The following is a 10,736-nucleotide window of genomic DNA, read 5'->3' on the forward strand; positions in this document are numbered from 1 at the left end:
TATTTCAAAATACACACTGAAAACTGCATGTATTTCAAAATACACACTGAAAACTGCATGTATTTCAAACTACACACTGAAAACTGCATGTATTTCAAACTACACACTGAAAACTGCGTGTAATTTCAAACTACACACTCAAAACTGCACGTATTTCAAACTACACACTCAAAACTGCATACTCAAAACTGCATGTATTTCAAACTACACACTCAAAACTGCATACTCAAAACTGCATGTATTTCAAACTACATACTCAAAACTGCATGTATTTCAAATTACATGCTCAAAACTGCATGTATTTCAAATTACATGCTCAAAACTGCATGTATTTCAAATTACATGCTCAAAACTGCATGTATTTCAAATTACATGCTCAAAACTGCATGTATTTCAAACTACACACTCAAAACTGCATGTATTTCAAACTACACACTCAAAACTACATGTATTTCAAACTACATACTGAAAACTGCATGTATTTCAAACTACACACTGAAAACTGCATATATTTCAAACTACACACTGAAAACTGCATGTATTTCAAACTACACACTGAAAACTGCATGTATTTCAAACGTGAATAGTACGCAGAAAGGAGACATTAAACTAACATTCTAACTTGCTTGTTTGTAGTTAAGCACAAAGTTACACAATGGGCTAACTGTGCTCTGTCCACCACGGATATTGAAACCCGGTTTCTAGCGGTACAATTCCGCTGAACCATTGGGGGATGAGGGTTCTAACATGTTTCGTATTTCTTTTATCCTGATATTTTCCATGGGAATAATGCTTAATTACGTTATAACGAAGGCCATGTTTTCTGTTGGCCTCTGGTTTAATACAACGGTTTCTCCAGGTTAGAGAAGCTGGAGCCTCAATATAGCGAAAAAGTAAATGACATGTACCATAAACGTGGTCGCTTACTAGTAAGACAACAAATTCTTGGTTTTGATAAAAGCTGAGCTGTGAATGCAATTATAAAACAGTAATTTACGGCTTCAGTTAATGGTGAAAATACATGAAGTGTCTCAAATGGTAAATGTATTCAACATATCAGTACTTAGCATTCGCCGAGTCACTTTTTCTTATTGGATTTTTGTTTAAATTGAGAATATACTGTCACTTGAAGACTAAGAGAATATAAATTTAAAAGAATTACGTTGTTTTGATAAACTATTTCGGCCACGCATTTTAAAACAGTGTATACGAAATGTAAATTAGGCTTCACGTGGATGGCGGGACGGCGTGCGTGTGCTTCATTCAATGAAAAATGTTTGTCGTTAACATACGTAAAAATACATATATAACCCGCTTTATAGTATAAGAACTTATGTGTGAAAGTAAAAAAGAATATGTCAACCGTACTACAATTACATTGACGAACTTAGAAAGTAATGGTTTAGCCATGTTCAGAAATTGTAGCATGAGCAGTAAGCATAAACACAATATAAAAATACTCTGAATTCTGCCATGTTGTTTCTTGTAGCAAGCTCTATCGACGTGCCTAGACTTGCTCAGGATTTGGTTTTTAATTAATGCTATCTGCATATATATATAGATTTTTAATTAAAAGATGTAGTGCAAAGCTACGCCACAGGCAACCTGCGCTGTCCACTGCGGAGAATCAAACCCCGAATCTTAGCATTGTAAGTCCAACCGGGGACTTTTAATTAAAATAAATATATTTTTAACTTAACCGCTTTAGTACTGATGTATCGTAACGACAACCCGAGTTCGAACCCATAAATGCCTTATTCAAAAACTCATAAATTTATCTACGTTATATATACTCCCATTCGTATTAGTTCTAAACTTGTTTGAATACATTTATTATCTACTGTATGAACAAAGAGACGAACTTTTCCTGTGCTAAAAAAACTATAATATAAAATTTTTATGCCTTGGGAGAACCTAACTACGAGACATCTCAACAGCTGGGAAATACATCCATAAAGTATACTGTTACAGACACACATTGATAAGCCTATTTAACCGTGTTATCGTTATCAGATGAAAATGACTAGCATGCTCAAGATCCCCCTGTGGGTGTCCAAGTACTCAAGTGTTTCACCTGTTAGCCATCATAGTCTGTCCTGTTCCACGTGCTTCTTGTAATTATAGCGTGAAGTGACCAACAACGCTAGTTACGGTTTTTCAGGTTGGGTAATGGGGGCGCTGACATCGCTCACTGACCTCACTTTTCCTGTGGGAAAGGCAAACTGGTTCTTCTTTCTTTGTTTTATGTTAATTAGAAACGTTCTAGATAAACTTTACGTAGAGTATACCTCGGGTTTATCTCAATAACCCGTGGCAAATCAGGTTAAGTGCGTTTGTATGTGGACTAACCCGAAATGTAGAATGAATATATATTAAACCATAGGGAGTACTATGTGATTAATATTCCAAATGCATTATTCATCTTAATAAGATGTCTGTTTGTCTACCATTAGCTCTTTATATGTGTAAATAACAATGTGGTTTCTAGATTCGACTTGGAACAAACCGCCAAAGTTAATCCCATCAAGCTAATTGTAGAATAATTTAAGAATAAATCAAACAAGAATTTTATATTTCAATCTACTACTGTGATAGAATTCGCCACTATGTAAAACTGACGTGTAGGATATCTGCTGGATAGCAAGTAATTCAAAACGCAGAGGAATAAAGTATCTCAAGAACACCGTACGTTGTACGTAATTTTCTGTTTAATGAAGCACTATAATATAGAGCTGTTCTTCGAATGTTTCCAGTGTACAAGACTACTTCATAATATGTTTTAGTGTGAAACACTGCCAACACATTCAACTCCTCATAGTTCACAAAGTTGTTTTGTGTGAAACACTGCCAACACATTCAACTTCTCATAGTTCACAAAGTTGTTTTGTGTGAAACACTGACAACACATTCAACTTCTCATAGTTCACAAAGTTGTTTTGTGTGAAACATTGCCAACACATTCAAATTTTAATAGTTCACAATGGTTGTTTTTGTGTGAAACGCTGTCAACACAATCAAATTTTAATAGTTCACAATGTTGTTTTTGTGTGAAACACTGTCAACACATTCAAGTTTTAATAGTTCACAATGTTGTTTTTGTGTGAAACACTGTCAACACATTCAAGTTTTAATAGTTTACAAAGTTGTTTTTGTGTGAAACACTATAAACACATTCAGATGTTAGCAATCCACAAGGTTGTTTTTGTGTGAAACACTGTCAACACATTCAGATGTTAACAATCCACAAGGTTGTGTTTGTGTGAAACACTGTCAACACATTCAGATGTTAACAATCCACAAGTGTGTTTTTGTGTGAAACACAAACACCTTCCTCAGGTGTTTTCGGTGTACAAGAGCTGTATCTGTGTGACAGTTTCATTATATTTATATTTAGGGCTCAGAACCAGTAGTAAATTACTTTATCCGTCGAAATGCATTGTGGGATGATGAATAGCTTTATCTACTCCACTGTTAAAAAATAACTGGTCAACTTTAATCGATCCCATAGTTTACCTAATTAAAATCGTATACTTGCAATCCTTCCAAAATGGAGTAGCTAGTGAACTGCCTTTCATTAATTAAATTATAACATCAATATTTAGTAAATTGATTTCAAGGAATTAAAAATCTGCTATCATTTACACGTAGTATGAGCAGGCTGTCAAACATAACACACACAAAAAATCAAATATATTAATAGTTGAAACAACTTCAAGCGAGATTACATTGATGTAAAGGTAAGCTAACGTTAATTGCTTATGGAATTTCAGAACTAATTTGTTTGTTTGTTGAACTTCGCGCTAAGTTACTCGAGGGCTATCTGCGCTAGGTCCCTAATTTTCAAATGATGGACTAAAAGGAAGACAGCAAGTCAACACCACCCACTGCTTTAATGAGACTGACCGTTACATTACAACGCCCCTACATCTGAAATGACAAGCATGTTTGATGACAAGATTCGATCTCCAGACCCGCATATTTCGAGTATCAGAACCCTAATCACTAGGCTGTATCAGGCACTCAGATTTAAATGCTTCAAGTTATATTACGTTTTACAAGTCTTTCTTAATTCAAAATACTAATATAGCCAACTCTTAGTCTCTATATTTTGATTCGAGTTTTCAATTAAAGCAGGAAATATTTCTGTAATCCAGAGAAAAGAAAGGATCTTAGAAGTTAGACCACAATGACTGGCTTTCCTTACTTACACGTAACATACGGAGGACTTGACTGCAGACACCCTGGTTCTGTCTCTACTCTTTACCATCCTTTTCTTACACGTAACATACGGAGGACTTGACTGCAGACACCCTGGTTCTGGTCTATACTCTTTACCATCCTTTTCTTACACGTAACATACGGAGGACTTGACTGCAGACACCCTGGTTCTGTTCTATACTCTTTACCATCCTTTTCTTACACGTAACATACGGAGGACTTGACTGCAGACACCCTGGTCCTGTACCCTGTTCTTTACCAAACAAAACAAAAAAAGCAACTGTTTCTCCAGATAATCAGTTTCCCACCACCAGTCCTTTTGCCTCGTCCCTCAGTAAGGTACGTCCCGAGTCATCCTTCAGTCTACTAATGGCAACAAAACCAGTGAGGAATAGCACTTGCGCGAGCCTGTCAATTTTTTTTTATTGTCTCTCCTATTCCCCCCTCCCCCTTTACATCCCATCCATGTTTTTATTGATACTACTTTCACCCGCTTCAGTCACACCCACTATTAATTGTCTCCTCATCATATTCTACTGTCTTCTTCGAAATAGACAAATCCTCCAATCAGATTTGATTAGGTGGAATGTCTATCTGCATTTTTGTCCACCAGGGAAATTTGAAACAACAGATTGAGCACTACAAAACATGTCTGGTAAAAGACGAATAATCTTAGTGGAAAACATTCTGAAAATGTCTGCTAGATTTTACTTTACAATGAGGAAATGCTAGGTAAAAGATTTCTGCACAGATACAAACCCCATAATTTGATTACGTTATACCGATAAACGTTTGTATTATTTTATTCCACCACTTATAGGTAAAAATCAGATTCAAATAAATATACGTTTCCAAAAACATGTAATTTTTGAAGAAGAAAAAAAGATGTTCAGGTAATCATACAAAAGTCAATTACTCTTGGACCTTTATATGTGATAAATACGGCAGTGCTGCTAATATTGGTGTATGGTTTTAGCTAAGGTATATAATTAAACGTTCCAGTGACAGAGCACCACAATATGTGTGTATTATAGACCTTAAAACGCCAAGTTCACGTAAGAAGTACTTGTTTGTTGTTAAGCGCAAAACAACATCGTGTGCTGTCTCTGCTGTGTCCACTGTGGGTATCGAAACCCACCATATCAGAAGTAAATAAATAAAAAAAAAAAACATACACAGAAAAAAATTAAAACGAATTTAAGTTTATAACTTGATTAATAACTCTTAGAGTTGAGAATTTTCAGTCTTGGTCTCGTTTTCAAGCACTGGTCACCTATTTAGTCAAAATGTAATTTGTATAATAAAAAAATGCATCTTAAAAATTCATGTTTTCGTTTGTTGTTATGGCTTATCTGTGCTCTGCCAGACGCGGGTAACAAAACTAGATTTTAACGGTATAAGCCCTCAGACCTGCCGCTCAATCACCGTGACGAGGGGACTATTAAAAATTACGTAAAACTTGTTTGTTTTTTGTTTTTTGAATTACGCGCAAAGCTACACGAGGGCTATCTGCGCTAGCCGTCCCTAATTTAGCAGTGTAAGACTAGAGGGAAGGCAGCTAGTCATCACCACCCACCGCCAACTCTTGGGGCTACTCTTTTATTAACGAATAGTGGGATTGACCGTCACTTTATAACGCCCCCACGGCTGAAAGGGCGAGCATGTTTGGTGTGACAGGGGCGTAAAACTTGTGTATATATCAGTTCTCAGGTCAGAGTTCACTAAGAACTAAAAGAACTGAAGGCAAGACTCAAACACAAATGTTTAACACCCAACTGATGACCAAAGGGCAGAAGGGATCACGTTAGCAAGGATTTTTGTTGTTGTTGTTGTTGTCTGTCACCCACAATTAAAACTAATTATTGTTCATCGTAATCTTATCGAATATTTTAGCAAGGTTTTTTTTTGTTGTTGTTGTCTGCCACCCACAATTAAAACTAATTATTGTTCATCGTAATCTTTATCGAATATTTTAGCACCTCTTCCGGTAGAAGTTATCACATAACCTATGTATTTGTTTTTTTTTTTTTTTTTTTTTTTTTTTTTTTTTTTTAAGCCCTCTTTGTATTTAGCCCACAACCAGTAATCTCCTTTACCACATGTTATTAGCATATATATATATGTGACTTTACCGTTACTCTCTGTCTTACCTACACACACACATTTTAATCATGTAGTGATTTTTGCACTAACACTATTTCAGATATTTCCACGTGGCGGTAACGTGTTTTACAAACTACACGATATGATCAATCATGCCTAAAAACCATTCATTGTTATAAGTTCTAAAAAAAAAGTTGCACACACTAACTGTTTTGGCTGCTTGGTTATATCTGGCAGAAAATGCTGAAACAAAAGTCTTGGTCGTACAGGGTTACCAACGTAATTTTAGATAAGAACACGCACGCTTTCTGTCAGAATACTTTGTGATCACCATGGCAACCTTCTGTTATAGCTATTCATCAAATGGTAGTAGGTAGATGGATCATATTTACAGAGATCTCTGGATTAAATTTTGGCATCCTGGAGTGTCGTAAGCGCAATGTTACCAGATGACGTCAAATTTATCAGTTCGTCTGCCTGAACGGATCGTGAAGAGATGATCTATCCCCCTATTCATCCCCCTTTCCTTCACGATACTTGGGCGAATTTAGTTCTTTGTTTTACGTGCACAAACTACGTTAAGTTAACAAGCAAAAATCCATAGCAACCTTGCTGTCATAAATAGTCTAATCCGATAAGGTAAATACTTCACTGATGAATGGGGGGAGAATCTGTGAGGCTGGGAAAAGTTAGGAACGAAGAAAACACAGAGGAGTGTGACGGATCAGCGAAGAAAAGAAGTCAAATGTGAAGTGATTTCTTGCAGAACTTTTCATTCTTTGGTGGTGATTGCAATACATCATATTTCAGGTGCACATGCGCCCTCTATAGTTTCTATAATTTGAAGCATTCATATTGATTGTCTTTGTTAAAACGTATCGTGAGGATTATGTCAGTCATGCATTTTTGATCGATTTACCGACCAAAAGTCAGATTCTGTTGTGTTTTTTTTTTATATTTGTCGTAACATTTGAAACACAGACCCTTATATTTAAAACGATAAATCCTCACTGAGCATACACAAACAGTTGGTACAGGAATTTTGTTTGTTTGTAGTTAAGCACGAAGCTACACAATAGGATATCTGTGCTCTGCCCACCACGGGTATCGAAACCCGGTTTCTAGCGTTTTAAGTCCGCAGACATACCCCTGTTCAGATATGGCGAAGTGGGCATTTTAATAGCATTACAAAGCTACTTGATAAAATCGGGGGAGAGGAGGAGGACGGGGGGGGGGGACTGAATCAGCAAATGGTAGAAACTAGTGAAATACGTTACTCAGAACTACCTCGCACTACTATAACTTGCTTTTAGAAGGCACTCATTAAAGCATAGCTATACACGAAGCTAAATGTGGCAGTTACTCCTAATAAACAGAAATACCATATATTATTATAAAGGTTATTAAAGACAAACCGATCGTGTAATAAATTGAACATACATCCTGAAGCTAGTAATTCTGACGTCGGATGTTGTGGGCTTATGCACCTACGTTTGCCCTTAATTTTGGATTTCTAATTTCATTTCCCATGTGGGGTTTGAGAATAGAGATTACTTATACCAGGGAGTATACCTGCAAGTATGTGGCTCAGATCCTCCTCCCATCGAGACTACTTATACCGTTCCAACTCTATAGTTTGCCTCCTAAAGACTTGATTGTCCTACACGTGCGATGCATGGTGCTCATTGATCTGATAGATACATAGATAAAGTCAGCCTTGGTAAGAATGCAAGTATTTGACATCAAAGTATAGACTTTTTTTCATGGGCCCGACATGGTCAGGTGGTTAGGGCGCTTGCCTTGCGATCTGAGAATTGTGGATTCAAATCCCCGTCACACCAAACATGCTCGCTCTTTCAGCCGTGGTAGCGTTATAATGTGACGGTCAATCCCACTATTCGTTGGTAAAAGAGTAGCCCAAGAGTTAGCGGTGGGTGGTGATGACTAACCGCCTTCCCTATAGTCTTACACTGTTAAATTAGGGACGGCTAATGCAGATAGCCCTCGTGTAGCTTTGCGCGAAATTCATCGCTGTTCTTAACCAAACGGAATGAAGGGGACACTATCGCTGTTCAGATTATACAAAAAAAGTAGAATTAAAAACCAGAATCTCTGTATACCTTGCTGACAAACTTTGTTCTTGATGAAATAAATGAATTGCGAAATGTTCGTTCGACTTATGCAAATAAGATGTTTTTCGTTCAAACCACCGTTTTTGTTTTCATTAATAAAGTTCGCTTTTCTTCTTCTATCATCAGTGTGGGTTTTAAACCTAGAACGTTGTAAATAGTGCTGACGGCTCCTGTCAAAAATAGGGCTCATCGAGATATAATGTTTCTTGTTTTAGTTCGCTGAAAGAAATCTGTTTAATTAAAACACTAGGTTAATAATGGATTAAATTTGGATGCTTTTTTTAACCGCTACGTCCCTAACTTTTAACTTTCAATTACTGCTACACAAGGATCAAAACAATGTGTAGATTTTACATGTTTTACATCTTAATTTTAAAACCGGTCAACAATATGTATCCAGATGGTTTTAAAATTCAGTAAGCTTCTATAATAGGGAAATAATTCACCATTTTAACTATATTTTAACGTGGTTTTTAAGGTCAACAATATGTATCCAGATTCCAAGACCGTGGATTTTTTTAGCACGGCACAGCACGGAAAGAAGGGGTTTGTAAAACAGTATTTTCTAATAACACTCGTACATATTATGACAAAATACTGTTTAGTACATGACAGAGAAACACTTTATTAAACTAATTCTTATTTGTTTCTACTTGGACTAGAGCTGTAAACTTACGGTGTTAGTTAGTAACTTACTGTGCTGTTATATTCGTGATTTTTATAGTTCAGATATCTGTTACTTAGAACGACAGGCACAGTCTTATCAAGCTGTGCATCGCAGTGGTTCCGGTTGCCTATTGGTAGAACGATTTATTTATTATTCATACCTACTCATGACTCAATGTCGTAGCAAATGGCAGAAGAGAAGATAAAGTATACTCGACTCTGTGTGTCGCCAGGCGGGGAAAAAACCAGTACTGGTAAAAATGAACGTTACGGTGCGTAGTTTCGAGTCAGTCCAGCAATTGTCAAAAAAAAAAAATGGTTGACAAATCGCAGGCGCCATCAGCAGTTGAAAACCAAAATAGCAGCTGTGACTATGAGTTGATTTTGTGAAGGTGTTTCGCTTTTGTGATAGTGTAAGCGATTTGAAGTCCTAGATCAGCTAACAATACCTACTGATGTTATTTACTTTCTTGCTCGGCAGATGTCTAGAGACGAGAAAGATGTATAGATAGATATATATATACACACATACATATATATAAATACGGTTAATAGAATGCGTGTTTTCAATACATTTCTCTGTACTTCTACTGGAAATAATAGATTCCAAACATCATTGCACAAACAGAAGACTATAGCTTTTCAATATTTTTTTTTACGAGTCATCTTTATTTAATTCTATAAAAGTAACAAATAGTCAAAATATTGCTTGAGCTATACGTGTGTAAGTTCTATTATCCAAGACTAAGTTTTTATGTTGTTTTTTTCGAACCACTATAAAGTAATCTTAGTAAGTACGTAGAAAGGTCCCTGTAATTTTAAGACGATGCGTGCAAGCAGGTGCTGTACTTCCCAGTAGCTGTTCGGAAGTCCACCATGGAAGCACCTTTACAATGTCTATAAATTATACCAGGAATTAAACCTGTGTATAACGAGAACAGGAACGTGTAGATACCATGTAGCCAACCAATACTTGAGAAATCTGTTTCACTTGTCTTGCACGCTGTGAACATTTTTAATTTTGAGATATCAAATCGTTAACTAAAACCCAATTTCAACGTTAATATTCTTGGGTAGATCCAAAGAAAAGACAGGTATAGGTAGATGGATGGATACACACAGATATAGATAAATAAAACACCAATACCAGCAATTAAGTGATAATATCAGTACCACAAAGCAATCTGAATAGCAACCATAACACAGAAACACGCGAAAAACAAACAACAATAAAGCTATATCACTTGCAGACAGCACAAGGACAGCCAATCATCTGTGTAAATAATTCCAATAACACAGAAACACGCGCAAAGAAACAACAACAATAAAGCTATATCACTTGCAGACAGCACAAGGACAGCTTATCATCTGTGGAAATAACTCCAATAACACAGAAACACGCGCAAAGAAACAACAACAATAAAGCTATATCACTTGCAGACAGCACAAGGACAGCCTATCATCTGTGTAAATAACTCCAATAACACAGAAACACGCGCAAAGAAACAACAACAATAAAGCTATATCACTTGCAGACAGCACAAGGACAGCCTATCATCTGTGTAAATAACTCCAATAACACAGAAACACGCGCAAAGAAACAACAACAATAAAGCT

The 10,736-nt window shown here is 36.4% G+C and overlaps 1 protein-coding gene across 1 annotated transcript in view; it reads left to right on the forward strand.

Annotated features, from left to right (window-relative positions):
• The window catches only part of LOC106466674 (roundabout homolog 2-like), a gene marked incomplete at its 5' end in the record, with an annotated part of 106,550 nt that overhangs the window by 15,672 nt on the left and 80,142 nt on the right, over nucleotides 1-10,736 (forward strand). The gene's annotated exons all lie outside the window — the stretch shown is intronic.

The sequence above is a fragment of the Limulus polyphemus genome, unplaced genomic scaffold (assembly GCF_000517525.1).
Source record: "Limulus polyphemus unplaced genomic scaffold, Limulus_polyphemus-2.1.2 Scaffold2340, whole genome shotgun sequence".
Lineage (NCBI taxonomy): Eukaryota > Metazoa > Arthropoda > Merostomata > Xiphosura > Limulidae > Limulus > Limulus polyphemus.